Genomic DNA, 25,689 nt, shown 5'->3' with positions numbered 1-25,689 from the left:
CACAAGCTGAGGGGCCTTTTTGGGCTGCTTGGCTTAAAGACCAGCTCGTGAGGCCCCGCCCACCCAATATGTCAGCCATACTTGATCACTGGGTCCTTCCCAGATGAAGAGTCCACTGCTTGAGTAGCTGTGACTTAATGGCTCTGGGTTGGTTTCTTCAGCATTTCATCATGAACACGCACAGGCTGGTACCATACTCAGGGTCCAGGGATTTTTGTTTTCTGCCGTCCAGACCACATGGCTACCATATTGACAGCCATGGACATAAGCATAGAGGCCAAACACCAGCTTTGTACACGGCCCTCAGGACCCCATCCCACTGGCCAGATCTCAGACACATGACTCTCTTCACCTCAAGTAAGTTGGGGGACAATTGTTACTCAGTGTCCAGGCACCTGTGACACACTCCCCTTTGTGGTAAGGCACAGCGTCTCCTAAGTATTGACACAGAGAAAGCATCAAGCAGACACTTGTTAAATGAACAGCTAAAGAGATGAACGACTCAGACCCTGAAGGGGATGCCAGCTACTCTAAAAACCAGATACGGCAGCCCATGGCGAGACCGCCCCCCATTTGTTTGTCCTCATCAATTTCTCAGAAGTGGAGCTTGCTTCTAATTAGACAAATGTCAGTTTAAGGAAACTGGGGCTGTGAATATCTCACTAGTAACCCAATCATATTCTTTGCCAACATCTCCCAAACACGGGATTCAATGGGACCGTTTTCTTTTGTCAGGAAACACCTATAGTTTAGGAACAGTTGTGGAAGATGTTTTTCTTCCCAAACTATTGGAACTTGAGACCAGGACATAGAGTCAATGTAAATACCAGTGGCACGTAGTTCTCATGAATTAATAGTGAGGCTGGGAAGTTGATTCAAGTCATAAGTGTTTGCTGTACAAACATGAGGGCCTGAGTTGAGGGCCTGACATCCAACAAAAAAATGGCCAGATGGCAGCGTGTACCCATAATCCCAGTGCTAGGACGGAGACGGGCAGATACCTGGAGCTTGTAACTAGCTTGTCTATCCAAATCTGTGAGGTTTAGGTTTGATGAGAGAGCTTGTATCAAAAAGTTAAGGTAGAAAAGCAATTGAAGAAGACAATGACATCAACCTCTGGCCTCTACACACAAATACATGCACACATGCACACACACACACACACACACACACACACAGAGTAAGAATGAATGAATGAATAGACATGAAAATGATGAAGAAGTCTTCTCGGAGTTTGTCAATAACAGCTCTGCCGTATGTTCCCATGACTGTGAAGAGCTCACACGTTGACTGGTCCCCTTCTCTGGAAGCTTCATTTCCTTTAGTTATTTCCCAGCAGTCATGGAGGGCTAGAAATGGGAGATGCCTTGCGGTGTCATCAAAGAAGCCTTCCCATCCTGATGTCACCCCGTGACTGAAGGAATACATCAGAACGAAACCTCATGACATGATTTCATTTCTACCCGGGGTCTGGACAACATCACTTCCTCTTTAAGTAAATGCTAAACCGGAAGGCTATCCAGACAGAGCATCTTAGATGATGGGGCTGTAACCACCCTCCCCTGGAAGTCTGGCATTTGTTCTGAAAACAGGTCTGGATTTCGAAAGAACTCTGACTAACAGAGTCATTCGACGTCCCGATGTCCCTGAGGAAGTAACTCATAAAAAGGCGGTTATGGCTGGAAATCACGGTGGATGCTGCATTCATTCATACCTCGGGCTCTTAAACCATGAGTAAGGACAGGTCCCGTTCGAATGTCTCTAATCAACAGGTGACTGCTGACCACGTGAAAACTAGGTACACGATGCATGCGCTCTTTTGTAATAGTTTTCCCTTTATCTGTTGGAAGTACAATAGGGAGGGTGGAGAATGCTGCCTTCTCTATAGTAACTGGTCATTATAAACGCTGTCATTACAGAGATATGGGATCATCTGTTTTATTTTCAAAGAAATGAAATGCCACAAGACATTGGTGGAGGACTCAGTGTTGGAGACCATATGTAAGTGGCTTGGTCTGAAGAGAGAGAGTTGAGGAGAGAGTCAATCAGAGATAGCACTGAGGGTTAAGGGTTGCAGCTGGGGGGGGCAGCACTTGCATAGCACACAAGAAGCTCTGTATTCCATCCCCATCACTCAGAGTAAATAGATAGGAAGATGGGTTGATTGATTTAAATGAACCTCATCGAATAATCTATCAGCTAACTGTCTACTGCTCCCCCGTCACAGGTTTCATTCCTCCAAGAATGTAAACTGAGTCTCCAGGAATTAAACCTCCACCCACCTATGCTGGAGTCTGTTATCATGCGGTTAGATTCAGCGTCATTCGGAAGCTGGTAGTTGGGCTGGCTTGAAAAAGAAAGAAGCATAGGCAATTTAATAGCAGCAAATATTCATGGACAATTGATATTTATTAACATGGCCACTGACAGGACAGAGATCTTCCCAAACCTAACCTGTCGACCTTCAAAGAGGAAGGGGGGGTCGACAGCTAAAGGGGGCAACACCCACGAGCTCACACTGTGAGGAAGAAGCCACCCTCCCCACCTCAACGTTGATCCAGTTCACTCCAGTCTGGATCCTGGGTCGCAAGCACACACTCTCATGCCGCACTCACTCAGAAAGCATTGCACCAACCCCTAGAGACCAAGAGAGACAGATGCTTTTCTAGAAGGAAGTGGTATGTGACATTGCTTTGGGAGTCCGTTTCTACTCACCCCAGAGAGAAAGAACAGCAGGACATGTTCCCATGTCAAGTCCTGTTTGGTGAACCAATTATTGTGGCTACTTATACGGTGACGATCCCTGACAGACACACAGACAGCCTCCCAGCTACGTGACCAAAAACTCCCTCCTCCCTTGAGTAGTTAACTGATTATAAGTCTTCAGAGAGGGGATGGGTTTGCTAAGCTTTGCTGGTCCTCCGTCTCCTTCCATGAAGGATGTTAATGGTTCCCCACCGTGGGAGGGTCTTGCAGGAGGGTCTTGCTGGTTTGACTCAGTGACCACATCCAACCTCGAGGGAGCAGCCCCACAGCACTCCACCCTCTCCTCCATGCTCTCCCCTTCTTCTTCTACACCATTGCCTGAACCCTGGAGGTGATTATATAGACAAGCGATTGGTGATTCCCTAAAAGGGCTGATGTTTGAGCCATGACGCCACAGATCGCCTCTTAGCAGCCTTACTGACTGTGAGTCACTCAGTAACTTCCACTCACTGTGAGCAGACGCTCCCTTCCACTCAGGTCAACAGCAAAAACAATCTACGGCACAAGCACAAGTGTTTAAAAGACAACAGACGCATCTTATCTATTTCAACAGAACAGTAGTGACTTCCCCAATAGACCTCACGAGCACCCAGCCACAAAGCTTTATCCTTGCATTCAACATCAAACAGAGGTGTACCCCATGCAGAGCGGACCTTAAGTTCAACTGTAAAATAGCTGTTTTCACCCACAGCAGTCATTCACCTGCGTGGCTTGCTGACGGCATTAGCAGTCAGGCTCCATAACCAAGCGGGTCATTGGCAACCACACTCTCCCAGAAGCTCACCCAGCGCCCTCCAGTCCTATGAATGCTGGCCAGCATGGAGGGAAAGTCCAGCCTGGCCCCAACTTGGTTTCTCAATGTCCTGAAACCAAACTCTCTCCTCAATGTAACCATAAGGTACAGTGCCAGCATGTAGCCAACAGCAGTGACAACAGCCTGCATTGTGGGCCACCGGGACACTGTTGCTGTCTTCAATATTCTGGACATGTCTCTGCCCTCCATGCAGACATTTCTGAATTTAGGCTGTTATGTGATTTTTCTCAATTACCTTGCTGTGTAGCATCTGCACTGAAGCAGAACGCTTCCAAACATTTAACAGATGTACCCCATCCTCGCCCCTTTATATATCCATGTTCATCCTTTGGGAAGACAACTTAGAACCTTTTATAGCAAGTGGGTAGGGGCTGAGAGCCCAATACTGTCTGTCCTAAGAAAAATGGAGCTTGACCTCAGAACTCAGCAGCCAAAAGATGAAGAAAAAAAAAACATAAGTAAGATACCACACAGCATTCAGTGATCCCATTCTTTTTATTAAATCATTTCCTCAAAAGAGAAATCTGGGTTTCCGTGGCATGATGGGAAGCACTGTCTAATTTAGCCCTCGATAATCCACATTCATTCTGCATGAGCCATGATGCCTCCTCATTCTGGGTCATCTCCTGGCTGGGTGGGGACAGCTCATGTCACCTGTTGCTCAGCCCAGTCTAGAGCTAAGAGGCCACACGCATGTGTCCTCACCTGCTGCGCCCTCCAGTCGAGCTGACTCTGTAGCGACAGGACTCTCCATGTCTGATGGGCCATGCCTGACTCACAGAAGGGTCCTGAGCCAGGTGAACAATCCCTACCCCACAATATTCATTTTTGCAAGGGAGAAATGGTACAAAGAATACTACGGTGTGTGAATAACTGCCCACCATTGGGGCAAGTTTAATCTTTTATCAATCCAACTATCATTTCTCCCTTCCACTCATATGGGGAACCACTTGCCAGGATGTAATGCCTTCCAGAGACTAACATGGAATGAGTTTGATTTCTTGTCAGTTTTCCACCTGGGAGTCCAATTCGGCACAGATACACCCACATTTGCTCTTAAACCTAAACAAATACTGTGTCTGGTTTTTTTTTCCTTCGTTTGAACATGATGAAATGTAATGGGGGAGGTTGGGAATAGAATGTGGAACTCAGAGGGGAAGGACCTGAAGAAATTCTGCAGCAAACACCCACAGCTGAGTGCTGAAGCCTGGTGAGCAGCATCAGCCAGAAACGACTGCACAGACCTTACAGGCCAGCTCCCTGTGTGTGCCTGAGGCCCAGGGCTGGCCAGGAGCCCGGAGCACTAGGCAACTAGCTTGGGGGCAGTTAGACACACCAATGGACTTAGAAAAATGTTGGAGTTGACATTGTGGACACAGACCAGAGGGACAGGAAAAGAACATCACCAGAACCTTGGTTCTCTGCATTGCCCCGTGTCTCAACCGTGACTTCCAGACTTTGGGAATGCCGAAGCATCGCCGGAACTTTACATGGCTGCTGAGTGCACAGGTCCAGAATAGCTCTCAGCAAACACCAAAAGCAGAGGCAGCCGTGGGTTTCCCTGAAAACGTTAGGGGCAGTTCTCATCCTCGCCAAAAGCTGACGCTTGGAAGAGAATTCATTTTCATTTCAAACACTTTTAAAGTTAATTTAGTTCCCTTTTAATTCAATGTCAACCATTTAAAGACAAGTTTTGAGAGTAATGAATTTATATTATTATAAATTATATTTCCCCCTTCCTTTCCACTCTCTAATTCCTTTCATGTTGTCCCCACCCCATTCAAATTCATGGCATTTTTCTTTCATTATAATTGTTGCATGCATGCATGCATACATACATACATACATACAAAATACATGTATATCTGTGTTTATGTATATATATACTTGCTGAGTTGGATAGCCAATCATTGGGCCCATCCCTGGGGAACACTGATTGTCCCTTTCTCAGCAGCTGTAAAACGTCCCTAGCTCTTCATCTAGGGGTGGAGCCTGGTCAGGTTTCTCCCGCCAACACTGGCATGACTGCTGACTTAGCCTGCTCAATAGGAGGGAACTCATGCCGGGCATTGTAAACGTAGCCAACACTGACCGTGGCTGGTGAGGCCAGGAACCTACAAGAGAACATAGTACTGTCTCTTTCCCCAGCTAATATAACCTGCACATAACTCTAAAAACCTATCCACTTAAACAGTTCAAGGCCTTCTCTGCATGGTGGGGGAGAGTAACACAAAATGCAACCATCAAAATATGACATCGCCATTGCAACTGTGAGCTCACAGCCACTAAGGACACCTGCATGAGTCTGGGCCCTCCGACTTCCCATTGTGGGTGGAGGAAGGAGGCTCCCACAAGCCCGGGGAGGCAATATCTGTGAATGTCTGCCCGGGGCCGTGATGTCTATTTCTCTAGGGGGATAGTCACCATGGGGGGAAGAGGGACAAGGAGGTGGTGATTGGCAATGAGTATGCTAATGCATTTTTAAATGAATAAAACTGCCAAATGTAAAGAGAATTAAGAAGAGCAAAATGCCATCAACAAAGAAAAAGCATAAGTATGCGTGTGCGGGCGCACACACATATGCGCACACACGCATGCACACACACACGGACACACACACACATGCATGTACATACACACGCATGCATGCACACAATGCCCACACACGGGCACACACACACACACACGCACACACGCGCTACACACACATACGAACACGTGTATGCACACACACACACGCATGCACACACTCCGCTGCACACTTGTGGAATCCAGAGGACGGCTCTATGGAGTCACTTCTCTCCTTCTGCTTTTACTTTACTTGGGTTCCTGAAACTGAACTTGGGTTGCCAGGTTCTCAGGCAATTTTGTCAACCCTCAAGGTAGTTTTTGTTGTTTTGCTGTTGTTGCTGCTGCTGCTGCTGCTGTTTTGAGACAGGGTCTTTCTATGTGCCCTTGGCTTTCCTAGAACTCAGTATGCAGACCGGGCTGACCTAGAACTCACAGAGATCCACCTGCCTCTACCTTGAGAGTACTGAGACAGAGGCATTTATTTGATTTGCAATTTCCATATGTTTATTGGATATTTATCCCCCCCTTGGAAAGCGTACATTCAGCTCCTTTTGTTCATTGTTAATTTGTTAATCGGATTGTTTGTGCTTTGGGGTTTCAGGGCTTTTCAATACTCTGGATATTAATGTCCAGTGAGATGGATAACTGGAAATGCTGTCCTCCCTCTCTGCAGGCTGTGTCTCCTCCTGGTCCTTGTTTCCTTGGCTATGCAGAAGCTACAGACTTTAAGCAGGCTGTGTCTCCTCCTGGTCACTGTTTCCTTGGCTATGCAGAAGCTACAGACTTTAAGCAGGCTGTGTCTCCTCCTGGTCACTGTTTCCTTGGCTATACAGAAGCTTCAGACTTTAAGCAGGCTGTGTCTCCTCCTGGTCCTTGTTTCCTTGGCTATGCAGAAGCTTCAGACTTTAAGCAGGCTGTGTCTCCTCCTGGTCACTGTTTCCTTGGCTATGCAGAAGCTACAGACTTTAAGCAGGCTGTGTCTCCTCCTGGTCCCTGTTTCCTTGGCTATGCAGAAGCTACAGACTTTAAGCAGGCTGTGTCTCCTCCTGGTCACTGTTTCCTTGGCTATGCAGAAGCTTCAGACTTTAAGGCACTCCTCTTAGACTCTTGCTGTGACCCCTGAACTGTTAGACTCAGAACCACAGCCTGTGACTACATCTTGAAGTGTTTCCTTATTTCAAAGTCTGCTCTCACGTGAAGGCTGTGGATCCAGGCTGATGATTAGGAGTAAGGCTGTGGATCCAGACTGAGCTGCCTTTGATGATTAGGAGTAAGGGACTTGCTTTCATCCCTCTGCACATGGATATTCAGTTCCCAGCAGCACTTGCTGGGGACTGCAGAGCCTTGGTGTCTCAGTTACATGGGTGGGCCAAAGTTTGTCCCCAAGCAGCACTGGCACAGTGGGCTCTATCACAGGTACCCGGCTGGCAAATAGCTGTCAGTTCGACAACCCTAGGAAAGTCCCAGGACTCTACATGAAGGACATCTATGCAAATCATTGAAGTCTACACCGGCTAATTTAAATTCTTCCAGAATATACATTCTCCCTAGAATTTCCACACAGAGAGGAATGCCTCTCTAGCTCCAACTTAAGGAGATGGGTTTTCTGGTTCTTCTGTGAAACCACCAGCCTTACCTAGACCCCTTGTCTGGGTAGACCAGTAATCCAGACTATTTAAAATTGCTGCCAAGTGCAAAGGGAGACATTTACTGCCTGAAGGGTTCCACCAGAGAGCTGTGAACTCTGTGTTAGTGAACGTTAGCATGGATTGGAGAGACACCTAGTGATCAGGCGAGTAAAACACACAGCAGCTTGGACAAAGTGGCAAATACCCAGACACTGAAGTGTGGGATTATGAGTATCAAATAAATTGAAGAAGCCTCACATTTAAAAATAGGATATGCCTCAAAAGAAAATCAGATTATTCCCTTTCCAGTTTAAGATGATGACCTTCCACGGCTTCTAGGACAAGAACAGCATTGTGTGTCTGCCGCACTTGAGATAGGTTGTTTCCTTTCCTGGCTTTTCACAATTACCAATGGGCTGGGTGACAAAAACAGTGTTTTAATTTTCTGGATTATTAATTATTATCAATCAGAATGATTATTTCCCACTCACCTGTGAATTTCATAATTTCATTTCTCTTAACAGGTTAATAATATTCTATTGTTTACACGTACCATTTTTATACTTTCATTTTGCATTTTTAATTAAAATAGAATTACTACATCACTTTACCTCTTCCAAGCTCTCCCAGGTCTTCTCCCTCTAACCCCTCCCTCTCAAATTGATAGCCTCTTTACTTTGATTATTACTGTTAAGCACATATATGTGTATGGATATGTATATACAGATAGGTAAATCTGTCCATTTGTGCTGTTTGTATGTATGTTGTCTTAGGGCTCACCACTCGTTAAATAACCAGGGAGGGAGGGTGGGGAGACTGCCTCCCAGGTGTGAAGTTTCTCCTTATGGGGCGAGGGGACGCTTTCAAAGTTGAAAACAGGGATGTCTCTGAATGATGTGGAACACACTTCCCTCTTGAAATTAGTTAAAATGGCAAACTGTATTTATGTATTTTATTGCAAGAGAAGTGTAGATGAGAGCAGTTAAGGGCACTGGACGCTCCTCCAAAGTCCTTGGTTCAGTCCCCACAACCACACAATGCTCACAACTGCCTGCAGCTCTAGTCCCAAGGGATCCATCCAACGCCCTCTTCTGACTTACTGCACACACGGTGTATATACATACACGAAGGTAAAACACCCGTACACATAAAATCTAAAAAAATAAGTGGTTCAAAATGCAAATGAGTAACCTTCTAAAAAAAAGATAAGCAGGGGAATTTGAACCTAGACAGAGAGAAATTATATGAAGAGACAGAGACGGCTTCCCACAGCTGAGTGCTGGCCTGGAGCAGACCTTCCCCCAGACGGTCCTCCTACCTCAATCTTCTGGCATCTAGAACTGTGAGAAAAATAGTTTCTATTCTGCTCAAGCCACCCTCCTGTGGTTCTTTGTGATAGTGTCCCTAGATAGTTAAAGTAGAATTTGGTACCAAGAAATCCTAATTGCTTTCAACGTCTCTCACCATGTAGCTGAAAACACAGATGCTTTTATCTGTTATAAACGATGAGAAAACGTTCCTTCAGGAAATGTTTGTTTGGAAGCATCAAATATCTAGCGAGGTCAAGGCCCAGAATTAGCCAGCTAAGGTCTTAACCATTGCATGTTGGGGGGAGGGGGCTCGTGTGAGGGGTGGGAGGGTGGGTGCATGTATACACATGTGTGTGTATGTGACATCAAGCATCTTCTGCAAACGATCGCCCTCCACCTCACATACAAGGTAGAGCCTCCCATGTCAAGGCAGGGCTCGCAGATTCTGCGAGTGCTCTGGGCCAGGATCACAGGATCACAGGATCACAGGATCACAGGATCACAGGATCACAGGATCACAGGATCACAGGAAGGCCGCTACACTGGCTGCCTTTTACCGGAGTGCCGGGGTCTGAACTCTACTCCTCTCCACACACAGCCAGATCTTCACCCAGCAAGCATCTCCCTGCCCAGGCATTTCTACCAAGGTCGAAGAAAATTCAGTAGCTCAAGGTAAGGCTTGCATGTTAATGTTCAGGAAAGGAAGAAGTGGGGATCAGAATTACACATCACACAGTGTGTAATCATCACTCACCACAACTCTATCCATGCAGAAAAAAAAATACATCAGACAATGGCAGACATACACAAATGGTGGGTGATCCTACACCATTAGTGTTTCCCAAGTTTATTAAAATTATCTTGTCTTTATCAGAGAAAGCTTTTTCCATCTCATCCTAACCAGTTATTAAAAATACAGCAGGGCGTTGGTGGTGCACGCCTTTAATCTCAGCACTCGGGAGGCAGAGGCAGGCAGAGCTCTGTGAGTTCGAGGACAACCTGATCTACAGAGCAAGTTCTACGACAGCCTCCAAAACAATACACAGAAACCCTGACTTGAAAAAAAAAAGAATACAGACTTACAAGAATATCTAAGAGTTGGGCAGTGGTGGTGGTGCACACCTTTAATCCCAGCACTTAGGTGGCAGAGGCAGGCAGATCTCTGTGAGTTTGAGGTCATCCTGGTCTACAGAGCTAGTTCCAAGACAGGCTCCAAAGCTACATAGAAAAACCCTGTCTTTAAAACAACAACAAAAAAGAATATCTAATTATTTCTATATGCAAAGCTGCTAGCCCACTTGATAAATGTATGACCAGACCCAAAAGTCACTGTAAATTCTACAATGGAACCCACAAAGGCTTGGGATAGCCCCCTGCAAACAAAACTAAACATAATAATAGGCTGTTATCTGTATCTGGAGCAAGGGTAGTTTTTGGCACAGGGTTCTGTTTCCATTTGCCACTAGAAATATAACCTCTCCGTTTGTGTTCTCCATTGCTTCTCGTTGGGTGGATAAAATGACAACTTATATGGAAATCAAGTTGAGGTCAGATTACTGATATTGTGTGTGAGCAGCTAGAGGTCACAATTACCTTCACAGAGAACCCCGGAGCCCAGGATGCATTTCTGCACACCCAGCATTCAGCATTCTCCTTCCCAGGCTCAACTAACAAAGGAAAACGCAAAAGAGGCTGAAGCTGAGAATTAAAGCCTATGTTTTGATGACACAGGGACAGAAGGCATGGGCAGTGGCAGCCAGGCACTTGGGGTGGCCAGCTCACGGCATTTTGTGAATGTTCCAAAAGAAAAACATGGGCAGTTAGTTTGATCAAACTTGAGTACTTCCAGTTGCGTGACGTTGGACAGAAAAATCAATTACATACTAGAGGGAAAAGAAATCTTCAGTGTGTCGTGTGGGCTCCCAGCATTCATGACTTTTATTTTGGTGAGCATAAAGTATGCTGGGTGCCCCAGGTCCCTGGAAGAGTGGGTCCGCTTCTCTCTATTTGCCGACTGTTTTCCTGCTGGGAGTGGCCTGACCCATCTAGGCCCATTCCTCTTGCTCCTACTCCAAGCGGCCTCTTGGTGGTTCTCTGTGCTTTATCCAAGGCAGTGGAACTGCGTCCCCAACGAGACCCTGACAGTCTGCCTGTGCACACACCTCGCTGCTTTTTAACCATTCCTACCTCACATTATCTTTGAGTTATAGGTGAGGAAAATGTGGACGGTGGCGCACACCTGTAAATCCAGCAATCAGGCAGCTGCGACAGGAAGACAACAACTATGTTCACAGCCAGTGTGGGCTACACAGCAAGACTTCATGTTAACGATCAACTTGCTCTCAAGCACAGTTGAGCACTTAGGGTGCTGGCTTAAAGATGGTTTGTTCTCAACGTCACAGCGTTGAGAAGAGATATATGGCTCCTGACAATGTGCATATAGGGACGGCACCGATTGCACAGATGATGATAGGTAGATTAGATAGATGGATCGGTAGATAGATAGAGATATATAATAGATTAAGATAGATAGATAGTGATGATAGATAGATATAGATGATGATAGTGATGATAGATGACAGATAATGATAGAGAGATAGAAAGATTGATATAGATAGATGAAGATGATAGATAGATATATAGATGATAGATAGATAGATAGATAGATAGATAGATAGATAGATGACAGACAGGTAGATATAGATGATGATAGATAATGATGATAGAGAGATAGAAAGATTGATACAGATAGATATAAAAAGAAAGAGAGAAAGATAGAAGACAGACAGCATGAAGCTGAGAAGGAGACAGTGGGGAAGCTGGAGGGAGCTGGCAAGGTGGTCATACAGAAGACACACGGTGTGCATGTGTGACACTTTCAAAGACTAGAGGAAACATGCAGGCCGTGAAAAGCCCTCAGGAGAAGAGCAGTGCCGCTGCCTTGGACTGGGTTAACCCTTACCTGGCTGGGCTGTCACTCTTATAGAACTGGTCAGTTACTGTGACAAAAGTGCATGGTGCTCTGTGCCCCTGGCACATCCACTCTGCCACCAAGTTAGGACGCAGCGCGAGACCTTCCTCAGAACCTGCCTACTAGAGCATGAAGAATGGAGCCAGTCACGGGGGCGGGAGAGACTGAGAAGACTCCCAGTGCAGTGTCCCAGTGAACAGTGGCCACTGTCTAAACACAAGTGTGATCTACGGCCTCCAGTGGGTAGGCCATCTCAGTTGAAGGGTTCCATGTGTCAGGCAACTGTAGGCATTCTCAGAATGGAGTGTCACTCACTGTCAGAATGACAGACTGAAGAGAGGGAAGAAAGATCCCGTGTGAGCGGACAGAGGAGGAGACAAGTCCGTGGAGCCACCGCTGGCGACTAGGAACTTCCTTTTCCTTTATTTTTCCAAATAAAAACAAACTTACTAGAATATATTAATTGCGTAGAACAATGGATTTTGCTGTGACACTTTTATACATGCATATAATGAGCTTTCATCACGATGCAATTTTCTTTATGTATGATACGTGTGGTCCCATATGGAATGTCATACCTGTCTTCTCTTTGCGTTTAGTCTAAGTGCTGAGTCTACCACGTGCCTCATTAATTTTGCTCTTTAAGGTGGAAATTCGCAGGCTGGGAGTCCCAACATGTTTGAGTTCAGTTTCCTCCCAGACCTCGCTGCCATCAAAATCAAGAGTTGCCCAGAGGTCAGTTACCATCTCTAGAGGGAAGAAATGGCTTAACCTGGGACACAGCCCAGGGACAGAGCTCTGCACGTGTATAAGTTTCATTTCCACAACCACCAACTCCCAAACCAGCAGAGAGTGCAGTATTCCGAGGACCGTGAGCAAGGACATCCTTACCTATGTGCTCCTGGGGAGAAAGACCCACAGACTGGAAACAGAGTGTCATGTCCCGAAACACCAGTGGGTCCCATGGGTGGCCTGTCTTGTCAAGAAGGGGTAGAGGGAAGGATGACGGCCAGCTCAAACCAGAGTCGGATAAGTCTCCTTCCTTCTCCAATGACGCCAAACGTCCACCCGCCATGAAAAGTGACATCGCTGACGGAGATGGCTGTGGTTGTCAACATTCTTATGTCACAGTGACCCCTCTACATGCCACCTAGGATTTTGGGATGTGTCACATAAGCCAATGATTTCCATGGTAGGCAGTTGTGTTAGACTGAAGGAGTTTTCAACCTAAGGTGAAGATTATACAAGACCTTAGCAGATAACTTCCTAAAACCTTGTAACTTGTCTTTACATGGGAATTTTTTTTCTTTCCCGAAGGTACAATAGGTTGTTTTCACCAACAATGAAAGCAAAGCCCAGAGTAGAATTACCTAGGTGTTGTTCTTGGAACTCAGCTCAGATCACAAGAGAACTGTCAACTACCTTTAATTCCATTTTCCAGGAAAGCTCAGTCCATGTTCGACCAGAGCTCATTAATTACAAGACAGCCAATCAGTGGAGGGGCCAATGTCACCAGGCAAGATGTGACTCCATCTGGGTCAACAACATGAAGAAATTCGTTATCAACGTGTAAACACAAGGAGTTCCAGGCAACAGGCCTTAGCATTCCAGCCTTTTGTTTGGCTGGGGCCAGGACATGGAGCTCACACTTCCAAACGGGCCAAAGCCCACTCTGACCCTTGCTTCTAACGAGTGCCCTGACATGTCAGGGAAGCTGAGCCACCTGGCTGAAACTAAAGACGCTGCTGGCAACCCCTAAAGGTGCCTGTGGCAGTGGCCTAGGCACAGACAGAAATATAACATCTTAGGAACGCACCTGGAAAACAGTGATGCCATGCTCACTGGGACAGCGTCCTGCTGGGAACTGCCCTGGGGTGGGAAACCTGAAGCTTCCTAGCCTGCCACAGTCACCCTTACCCGACAGCATTAACCGTAGGCGCCATTCTTCCGTCCCGGTATAGCTGCATCCCAGACCTCTGAAACCCACCAAGCCCTTTGCGTCAACACTTCCTCCCAGAAGGACCTGGAGGTTAGCCCTCCCCCCATGAGAGCCCATCAGACGTCCCTGGGCCTCCTCTGAGTCTCAGCCGTGCCCTGACCTTGGGGAGGAAGGACAGCGTGAAGGAGGCTGCCTGATTAACTTTCCACTTATGAGCCAAATTACTCTACTATTGGCACCTTCATTCTGCAATCGCTGACATAAAACCTTTTACAAAACAAAATGTAATAGATGAGAAATCGATTGGAATTTTTTGAAAGTTTGCCTCGAAGGCAGCTGTGCATGGAGGCGCCCTCTCAGAAGAACATCCTGTCTGTAGAAAGTGCCGGATCTCAGAACAAAGCTGTGAGGCCTGTGGAAACAAGGCCACGCCCGGGCAGGTGCAGAACCCTTTTCCTGGTTGTGGCCCACTGCACTGACCCATGAATACTATTTTTCCGTCTCCAGGGAGGGAAGTGACGTCCTCGTGTGCCTGGTAAAATGATGCCGAAAGCTCCTGTTAGGCCAATGAGGTGCTCCCCGCTGTGACACACACTCTCCAGATCAGCACAGCCGTCTAGCGCGTCTTCTTCGGCCAGTCACTCAAATGTCACCGTCCAGTGAAGCCTTCTCCAGTGGGGTCACAGCAGCAACCGGCTTCCCAGCCCCCTCTCCTCACTGTCTGCCCCGCACTCCTGCAGACCATGCTCTTGTCTGCCCCTCCCCAAATGCCTTGCCAGATGCCTCCCCCACAAGAGGGTCAGTTACGTAAGGACACAAGGCTTTCGGCACAAGACGGACCAGCAAAGAGCGGGCACTCGGCAAGTGGCGCGATGACGTAGGGCGTTTAGATCGGAAAGTCCAAATGGCACCACACACTAGGCACCTTTCCCACGATGGCAGACGGTGGGAAAGCCACTTTCTGGGGGAGCCGGGAGAGAAACGCAGGGAGCAGAATGACTGACTCACTTATATCAGTTACAAAGGCAGAAGCAGGACTCGGGGACCGTGATCCTATCTACACACCCTGAAACTCCAGAGATGGGGACCATGATCCTGTGTACACACCCAGAAACTCCAGAGATGAGGACCGTGATCCTGTCTACACACCCCGAGACTCCAGAGATGGGGACCATGATCCTGTCTACATACCCCGAGACTCCAGAGATGCGTGGAAAAACACCTCTTTCCAGCTGCTCATGACTCACCAGTGAGTCAGGTCACACGATCTGTTTGCTTACATGGGATCCTGCACTCAGAAGGGCCCCCACCTGAGCTCATATCCGACTGAAACTTTTAATGATTTTATGTCTGAGTTTGTGTTTTGGGAAGTCCAATGAGACAACAGTGCACGCATACGTGCAGAAGAGAGACTTTAACTAAAGAGGAATGACTCATGGTCTAGAATCTTAGCAGCCTGTTTCCATGTGTGTTTGTTTAAGACGAAGTCTCATGTAGCCCAGGCTGGACTCACTCTGTAGCCAAGGATGAACGTCTTGAACATCTGGTCCTCCTGCCTCTACCTCCTGGGTGCTGGGATTACAGGACTGCTTTGGGGGGTGCTGGGGAGAAACCAGGGCTTCCAGCACGCCCTGAAAGACCACAGCACACGGTTTTATGTTATAAACTTTGAAGTTAGCATACCATGTAGCAGGTCTCAACACAGCATCTCACACTGTGTGTTACTATACTGTGTTCTGGCTCCTCCTCCCTGTGGGGCCTTTACAATGAACAGCCTAGAAAGTGTCCGTGTCCTTTCAAAAGGCTGATGAGAACTGACCAGGGTAGAGAAGGACCCATTCTGTCTTAAGGGTCTCTTCTCCCAACTGATAGCGATGTGATAGCTTTATAGCTGGCACAGAAAACCCAGCAACACTCTGCCTCAATTAAATCTGAAATTAAAGTGAGTGATGGAAGCGGCGAGTTGCTTCGGGGGAAAGAAATTGCTTTATAAAAATAATTACCGGAAGCATTCATAAGAGAAGCTGGGAAACTGCTTTGTTATTCAGAAACAATTTGGGCTTCTGCCTGGGTCCTGGTTAGTGCTGGGTCCTCCATTCTCCCGCCAGCTCTCGTTTCCTTGGACACTGAGGTCCTCCATACAGCCATGACCCGTGCAGCACACAGTAGGTCAGTTTGAAAGTGGATCCTTGTCCTGCCAGCGGCATAAAACATTTCCCAAGCAGCCCGCCGTCACCCATCTGAGGTCAGTCTCCAGAGTGGCTACAAAGTTGGCATGCCACACTCTGGTTGTTCGTGTGTGTCCCCACAAGGGCAGCCTTTGGCTGAGTTTGATTCCGTAACCAGGCAAGTTCAGTAGCAACAGCGGTTATTTTTCAAACTGGTCAGTTGCATACTACTTCAGCAACTCAAAGGAATCTCCCTACCCTGTCCTTTCAGGAAGCAACCAATGATGCGCTACCCCCCCCCCCACACCCCTCCATAGCTTGCGGAAATGTCTCTTCTTTGACAGGCAGGAGGACTGAACGTCCGCATCTATAAGCCCAGAACATTTTGAGCACCTGAACAGTGGCTGCGTGGCGGTGTAGCCAAGCTAGAGTTACCGCACTCATTCCCCCAGGGACTCTCGGGTTACAGAGCTCATTCTGTGGAAGACGGAAAGTAAATAAAGCAGGATTCCTGTAAACACCGAGCCCAAGGAGAGAGCTATGAAGGGCAGTGTCTCAGAAGCACAAGCGGAATGTGGAACCCGGGGGCAGGCCAACAGCCAAGCCCCTTTGCGGGGGGGGGGGGGGGGGGGTCCAGCAGAGAAAGACAACTACCTGGAGGCTCCCGAGATGCTCAGAGCGTGTCCCTACTCAGCACCCCAATCCTAGGGTTTCCTTGCAGGAAGTGCCAGCCGTGTGTAGTCAACCATTCTCGACGGCTCGTTCCCATGGTCCCTGGGCAAGGCATTGCCTATCTAGTCTTCTTGTTTGGTTTCCCCTGGGAGCACCCCTGTCTCTTAGACACAGCCTCCACCCTAATTCAAAGGTCAGGTTTCGCTTGCTCTGTACAACATCCGCCCACCAGGTACCCTTTGTCCAGCTCTTGGCACCATCCACCATCACTCTCCGAAAGTGAGTTCAACTCTCACAGGTGTACAAAGCGCAACAGACTCCGCACAATGCCCGACAGTGTCCGCGTGGACGCTGCTAACAGCATCAAACCGTAGAGAGCCTCAGAATCACCGACCAACTGAGAGACGAGTCCTGGTTTCTGCAGCTACAGGGTCATCTACCTACCCTGTGTCCACACCGCGTCTTATTTAACCCTTCCTCTCCCGGTTTTCTGTCTCCTGCTATTTCAGATGAGGCTCCAGTGAGTGGCGTTGCGTGTGCATCAGTTTGCCCCTCCCCCGCTCTGCCTGTAACATCAATTTCCTATAAAAACAGGATAATGGGGTCCTGCTCAGTGTATAAAAGCGCTTGCGTCGCAAGTCTGAAAACCTGACTTCTAGTCCCACAAGCCATGTAGGAGACTGACTCCCGTGTATGCACACCGTAACATATACGTCCCTGCACATGTGTGCGCACAAGCGCCTGCACACACGTGCACACATGCACAATAATAACAATGAAGATTAGAGAAAAACATGAGATGACTAGGTCAAAGTGCAGATACACTGGTAGTTCTTGATAAATCACATTCTGCAGACATTGTTATGCAAAAATCTCATTTTGAAAATCTAAAATATGAACAAAAAAGTATGTTTGGAGATGGTGGGGGCAAGCCTGAGAAGCAGAAATAACTGGGTTCTGCCCATTTCCCTTCTGTAAATACAGTATTTCATTAACTCCTTTAAAAAATTCATAGTGCATATAATATATTTTGATCATATTCATTCACCACCCGTGCCCCTAACTCCTCTCAGATCCGTGGCCCTGGTTCCCTCTAATGACACATCTTTTTTTAATAACCCACCACATCCAATTTGGGACGACAATACATGGGTGTGGAACCATCCACAGTCCTACAGTCAGCCTTAAAGAAAGTTGACTCAGTATCCCTCTTCCACCCACCGCCCTTCAGCAGTGGGGGCCTGGTCCACGAGTCCCTCCCCATCCAACAGGAGGCTCTTTCAAGTCGCGTTTTCTTCCTACACAAGTACTACCCGTGGCCAAGCGGTTCTGAGGAAAAGTAAAATAATCGTGCGTGCAGCATTTGACTTCTTGACAACCTCGCTAATGTGAGCAATCCCCTCATTGGGAAGGCTTCCAGGACTCCATCCTCAGCTGACTCTGCCTGTTTACCAGGGGCCCTGTGTCTCCCCTCTCTCTGCTCCCATTCAGTTACCGGGAGGTGTTCCCGCCCCCCCCCCATCCTCCGGAACCTGTTCCCGCCGTTACTCTATTTCTATTCTATCCCAGTGGAGAATCCCGTCCCTTCTCAAATGTCCGTCTCAGAAAGAAGGCAGACTAGTTTAACTGACCCCAGTGCCCTCACCCCTCAGGGCCACCTCCTCAGCCAGCCCTCCAGTGGTCTTCTAGAACACAAACCCAGCCTTGTTTCTCTCGTGGTGAAAGTGGCTTGTTTGCCCTCTGCCTTCTGTGGCCGAGTGTCTAAGTGAATAGCAGACCACCATACAAACCACAGCCTTCTCGAAGGCACACCTCGGGCCCTCTCCTGGCCTCTGGCCACAGCAAATGTCTGCCTTCCCCTGGGAGGCTGGCTCTCCAGAGGCCTTCTCCTGGCACCAGGAACTTTCCTATATGCCTCTCATTCGCTTACTTACTTGGCAAGTTCTTAACATGTACAATTTATTATTTAACCAGAAGGGATATTCTGGATATCCCTAACCTTAGACATCCTCAAAAATTCCCTTGATGTGATGAGCCTCACAGGACCAATCCCCACCTCTGGTACAGTTCTTTGAGGGCAGGGTTTCTTTTTTTTTTTTTTAAGCTTTTATCGATTCTTCGTAAATTTCACATCACGCATCCTGATCTCGAACTCATCTCCCTGCCCCTCCCTTCCACTTCTGTTTTTTCCAACCCCCCCACAAAAAATTCAAAAGTAAAAACAACAACAACAACAACAACAAAAATAAGTAAATAAATCTCCCCGTGGAAGCTGCCGTGCGGCCAGCAAATCACACAGTAGGGATGCTTCAGTCCGTACATCTTCACTCGTGAGCGCTCATTGCAGTGAGTCAATGGTCTAGTTCAGGCTGCTGGCTTCTGTCACGCTATTGATGCCGGGCCTCACTGGGAATCGTCTTGGGTGTCCTGTTGCCGTCCTGTGTCATGGAGATCCTACAGTCTTGGATTGGCAGGTCCGGCCCCCTTCACATGCTCCAGCAGCTTTGATAGATGAGTTGGATGTTGGGTTGGGCTACCTTCTAGTCCTGGTGGTAGCGGGGTTGCTCAGCCTGACGGCCTTCTCTCATCCTCAATACCTGGGCGAGCTCTCCAGCACAGGGCGGAGGTTTTTAACCTTGACAAGAGTCACACTTTGAGTCCATTTGTTATTAGGGCGGAGGGCCATCCTTTGGCCTCCAGGATGTGTGGCGGCACCTGAGGATTTTACCGGTTGCCTACAGTCCCACAATAGTGTCAGCCCCCTGTCCCCAAAGGTTTCAAATATTCCCAGATGTCCTCTGGGTTTACGTGACTCCAGGTTGAGAATCAGGGCATCAGTTACTCTCATCACTCTGTAATCGACACAATGCCACTACTAGACCAGACAGCACTGCTCTGTAGACCATCCAGATGACCTGCAGGGAGTGCGTGTGCGTGGCTGCCCTTGCTGTATGAAGGACAGCAGCCGACGCCCAGCCCGTGTTGATGGAGAAGGTGCTTGCCAGATCATTGGTCACACAGGGTCTGAGCATGTGTGTCGATCTTCACCCATCAATATAACACACCCATGGCCACAGCGTCATAGGGGACCGTTGCCGGATAAGCTCATGACCTGTCACAAACATCTGGTTTCTATAGGAACCACAGATCTACAAATAGAATGGAGACACTGGTACTGACATTGTGAACCTCTTATTCCCTCAAAGGTGGCAATAATGCCTGCCAATTAACTCAAAATACATGTCTTCTGATTTGTGTTCTTTGATAACAGGTGAGATGGTTTCAGCTGTGGTTTGTCCTTTTCATGATGTCCCTTATTCTACTCACCAAGAAACCTACTGGGAGTCCACCACCCACGCAATTATATGAACTAGAACCTGAGATATAATTACACGGTAGGGTTAGAGGGCTCAGGGGACTTGGGGGTAAAACTTCATTTATAGCATGGCATCCTAACGCTGACTACATAATGAGAGAGATTTACGAGTTCTTATCCTGGGGTGTCAGGACCAGCTCCCGTGCTAATGTCGCATCTTCAGAACCATTGGCTAGTCTCCGTTCTCCATTATCAGTTGCTTCATAAAATGGATGTAATTCCCACCGAGAGCTTAGAAGAATACATGGGTGTGGAAATGGAAGGATTCTTCTTACCCCAGACTAGAACTCCCTTGAGAACTAGTTTAAGTCAGAATCTTCCTTTCCAGTGACTGAAGTTAACTATCCTTCAGCTTCTTGCTTCTTTCTTAATTACTAAATGGCTTTGATGACCCCTTGGGCATCTGTGCAGCTGTCCCCTTTCTGGGAGCACAGGGAGCTGCAGTTGGTGCTGTCATTCTTGGAGGACTAAAGCACCAGGCTGAGGTGCTTCTGGTAAGGGTCACTTGAAGGATCTTCCTTCTGGGGGTTAAGGGCTGACAGCAAGCCTATGACTCTGGACTCTCTTCTTGTCCTTTGACAAGAAAGTCCATGATGCTGTTTGTCACCACTAACCTCACATGCAAGAAAAAGGCCATAGTCCCACTTTGATGACCTCATGAAGAAGGGGTCTTCAGCTCAATAAACACAGGCAGTAAATTATCAGCTCTCAGATATCAAAGTTATTCTGACTTTCCCAGCCTCTTGAGCCTTAATCTCTCCTTCTAAACTATGCCACACACCCTCCATCACCTCCCATATCAACTGCAGACCACTGTCCTATCTAGATGTCAAAGAGGCATCCTAAAAACAAAAATCACTAAGATGGACTCCAGGTGACCGTGACATCCTACACCCCCAGTATCCACTCCTACCTGCTTCCCGCTGATACACATTGCCCAGTCCTCTGTCACAAGTGGTTTTTCTCTTGAAGAAGGAATTTGATTTCCTTCTGGAAGCTGTGCTCAAACCGGATTCCAGTTATTATTGGGGAAACATGGAGGAAGGCACTGCACAAAGCCTAGATACCAGCATCACTTTGGACATAAGTGAGACCACCATGCAGGACGTCAGTAAGGTTGTTTTGGTCCAGTCAAAAGGAAGATGAAACCTGAAAACCCATGTGCAACCTCCCACGGCCTTTTCAAATCCACATCCTTGGATATGCCTAATAAGAAAGTTACATGGTAGCTATAACGCTTACAAACCCTTATTGGAGTAATCGGACCCAAGATTAACCATAGGTTCTCCAGGAATTACATGTGCTTAGCCAATAAAATTAGTACAGAAAACCAGTTGAGTCAAATGATAAATTCTATCCAAGTGGGCACATTCTTACAGCTCACGACTGCTATTCTGTCCTCTGGAGTTTTGCTCTCGTTAGCCAGCCGATTGGGCACATTCTCCATTTCTATTTTTTGCCAAAAGATCCAAGGCTCATTTTCAGTGTCTTTTAACCTCCCACTGCTTGACTGACAGACACGCCTGTCTGCAGGGCAGCTCTGAGTGTGTGCTCAGGGCAGGAGTCAGTCTGCATGTCTAAAACTATGACTTGAGACAAACACAGACAGAGGGAGAAAGGTCATCCTTATCCATGAGAGAGCTCACTGTGAGCCATGTTGGGGAGACTTGGGATTAATTTATTTGTGCAATGTACCAGCTCTGATTGCGTTAAAATGACATCCGGGGCTGGCAAGATGGCGCAGTGGTTAGGACCAATTGCAGCTCTTGTAGAGGACCCAGGCTCAGTTCTCAGCATCCACGTGTGACAGCCACCTGTCACTCCAGTTCCAGGGGACCCAACGCCTTCTTCTGACCTCCACTTTTGCCCAAATGGGGTGCACATAAACTCACACAGGTACACATTACATTGACAAATCACACTTTATGAGAACTAGGCAATGTTCTTTAAAGAAACTGCAATGAATTTTTCATGCCAAGTGTGATTTTGCATTATTAACAATAAGTTAGGCTGGAAACACAGCTCAGTTAGCAAAGTGTTTGTTTAACAAGCCTATAGCCCTAGGTTCAATCCTCAGCACTATATAAACAGACTACAGTGGTGGAGACCTGTAATCTCAGGAAGTGTAGACCTGTAATCTCAGGAGGCAGAGACAGGAGAACCACAACTTCTAGGCCTTCCTTGGCTTTCTAGTAAGTTCTAGATGAGCATGGGCTACAAAAGACCCTGTCTGGATGAGAGCAACAATTACAAAACATCTGTTGCAGATGTTTAATGGTATCTGAGAAGATCTTTCGAAAGAGGATCCCTCTACTTCACACATCTGGGATTAGATTCGCGTCTCCAACGCTCTGTGCTTGGGTACATCCCAAGTTCTCTGGGACTTGCTCTCCTTTTCTGAAAGCTGAGTCGATGGTAACCACTGAGCGCCTTACAGAGAGTAGTGCCCTACGCTTCCGTATCAGGTGCCCTTTGCTTAGGGGCAGATGGAATTGCTTGTTAGGACGACAATTCTGCTGCCAAACAGCACGTGTGCCCACGGTTCTGCCCGACACTGTCAAAGTTTAACAGGGTTCCAGCCACCAGTGCCAATGGACAACGTGGTTTCCAGTGAGATCCTCTCACGCTGAACCTGAAGACTCTGCCCAAGAGTCTGATAACCAAAAATAAATAAATAAATAATAATGCCTCAGAGGCCTTGACTAAAGCGGACTGAGTTAACAGTGACTCTCTAATCCCTTGGGCACCCGGGAATTTTGGAGAACGGAACCTAATTGCTCATTGGATTCCAAGGTAAGCCGAAGTCAAGAGTTGATTCTAAGGTCTTAAGGCGGATTAATAGAGATGACATCAAGAACAACAGAAATAAGCACCCGGAGGTCTCTATGTACGCACAATACAGCAATCCAGAACTGAGGGGCCCCTATAGGTAAGCTCTGCCTTCGCTTAGAAGACAAGGAGACAGAAAGACACCCCAAACACTGGGGCCATCATCCAGTATGGGCATCCGGTGTTCAAGGCACACAGCCCTAGGCCAGCACATTCAACTTTCATCTGTGAGGAAGAGATGCCTTCCAGTGTGAAAGCAGTTCGCACTCTGCCCAGTCTGACGAGGTCAGGAGCTCTGCTTCCCCGCTGCAGAGTCTGATGTAGCGCTCTCACTACATGGGGATTTACAAGGTTCAGGATCCTAGGCTTGCAGAGGCTGGACGCTGGTCCATCAGGTACAGTGTCAGGGTGGCAGAGGATGAGGGTTGGGGAAGCATACAGGTGGGACCCCAGGACTCACTGGTCAGCCTAGGTTCAGTGAGTGGCCCTGTCTCAAATATAAGGTAGAGAAAAAAAATAGGAGGAAGACACTCCTCTGACTTTCACATGCATGTGAACACACACACACACACACACACACACATGCACACGATTCTTTGGGCATCAAGTTTCATAAACACTTTCATCCATGGACAGAGAAGGTAGTCTAGAGTCCTCCAGTCAACAGCTGACCCAAAGCCTGAGCTTCCGACAGCTTTCTCTCCCGCTACAAAAGGCAAGGATGTCTCCAGCCAGATTTCTCTCTCTCTCTCTCTCTCTCTCTCTCTCTCTCTCTCTCTCTCTCTCTCTCTCTCTCTCTCTCTCTCTCTCGTGCCTGATGGCATCAACTGTGTTCTTCTCTCCCCCTCAAAGCCACACCCTCACCCCTTCTCAAAGCTGGCAACTACAAACCTCATCGTCCATACTGCCAAAAAGGGGCTCATTGATTTTGTTCTAATTAGTCCTCACAGTCTTCCCCTTATCTGCAGGCCTTTCTATAGGAGAATCTAACCCTCTCGCTAATTAGAGCCCAGCTGGGCAAACAGTGCAGCCCTAGGCCGACATGATAAGAACAACCACACCTGCAGCCCCTGCAGGCCAAGGAGCCTCTACAGCAATCAAGGCAAAACAGGCTACAGAGAGGCTCCCTCCAGCCCCAGCGGGATGGTCCTCCCATTGCTGAATTCAGCTTTGATAAATGTGCTAGGGAAGCTGGGTGTTTCCCCTGCTGCCCCAGGACACAGCACCAGAGGAGGCAGACAATAGTGACACAGGACCAGGCAATGGGTCTAACAAAATGTGTCCCTTTAGCCCTCCTCTCGATAGTAGCCTTTCCCATCCTGCCTGGCCTCCAGCCTGTGCTAGTCTCCACACAGGGATAAACACTTCTGCTGTGTCTGCCTCCAACTCTTACACAGAAAGAAACCAATGTGGTTTGCAATCCTCCACAAAGGCGACACGGTCCTGAACATCTGAGGGGCCATCCTGGGCCTCGTTCTCTGAGGGAGAACAGCTCCACTCTATGTAAGTGTTTCATATAGGATAAGCATGAAAGCAATGGATGGACAGGTGAATGGGTGGGTGGGTGGCTGGGTGAGTGGTGGGATGGAGATGGATGGATGGATGGATGAGTAAATTACATGCATGAATAAATGGATGAACCTATGGATGGTGGGATGGAGACGGATGGATGGAGACGGATGGATGGAGATGGATGGATGGATGGATGGATGAGTAAATTACATGCATGAATAAATGGATGAATGGATATATGGATGTATGGACCTAGGGATGGTGGGATGGTGGGATGGTGGGATGGGTGGATGGATGTAGGAAGGATTAATGAGGATGAATAGATGCATGGGTGGAGTAGATGGATAGAAGAATGGATGGTGGGGTGGATAGAGACGGATGAGGGTGGATGGGTGGTGGGGTGGATAGAGACGGATGAGGGTGGATGGGTGGTGGGGTGGATAGAGACGGATGAGGGTGGATGGTAGTGGGAAGGATGAATGCAGATGAATAGGTGTGTTGTGGATTACACGGATAACAGAATGGATGGTGGGATGGATAGACAGATGATGGGTGGATGGGTGATGGGATGGATAGAGACGGATGAGGGTGGATGGGTGGTGGGTGGATAGAGACAGATGAGGGTGGATGGTGGTGGGAAGGATGAATGCAGATGAATAGGTGTGTTGTGGATTTCACGGATAACAGAATGGATGGTGGGATGGATAGACAGATGATGGGTGGATGGTGATGGGATGGATAGAGACGGATGAGGGTGGATGGTGGTGGGAAGGATGAATGCAGATGAATAGGTGTGTTGTGGATTTCACGGATAACAGAATGGATGGTGGGATGGACCATGGATGGATGGTCAGGTTTCTGGGCACCATAATCCCATCAAGAATGTTTCTCTCCTTTTCCCAGCTGGCCTCCCCCCCCCTCATGTCCAGTGACACCAACCGTGTTCTTCTCTCTCCTCAAAGCCACACCCTCACTCCTTCCAAAAGCTGGCAACTACAAACCCTATCGCCTATAATGCCAAAAACGCTCATTGATATTTGTTCTAATTCGTCATCATAGGCTTTCCCCTTACCTGAAGGCCTTGCTATAGGAGAATCTAACCCTTTCTCTAACCAAATTAAATGGATAGATGA

At 47.7% G+C, this 25,689-nt stretch overlaps 1 long non-coding RNA gene across 1 annotated transcript in view; it reads right to left on the bottom strand.

Annotated features, from left to right (window-relative positions):
- The window catches only part of LOC110341596, a 166,400-nt gene extending 149,448 nt beyond the window's left edge, over nucleotides 1-16,952 (bottom strand). The window contains exon 1 of the long non-coding RNA XR_005878802.1: nucleotides 16,822-16,952. This is a non-coding gene — a long non-coding RNA (uncharacterized LOC110341596). The remainder of the gene's footprint in view (nucleotides 1-16,821) is intronic.
- Nucleotides 16,953-25,689: the final 8,737 nt, after the last annotated feature.

The sequence above is a fragment of the Mesocricetus auratus genome, unplaced genomic scaffold, assembly GCF_017639785.1.
Source record: "Mesocricetus auratus isolate SY011 unplaced genomic scaffold, BCM_Maur_2.0 Super-Scaffold_100008, whole genome shotgun sequence".
Lineage (NCBI taxonomy): Eukaryota > Metazoa > Chordata > Mammalia > Rodentia > Cricetidae > Mesocricetus > Mesocricetus auratus.
The sequence above is the reverse complement of the archived record's forward strand: the minus strand, read 5'-3'. Positions and strand labels throughout refer to the sequence as shown.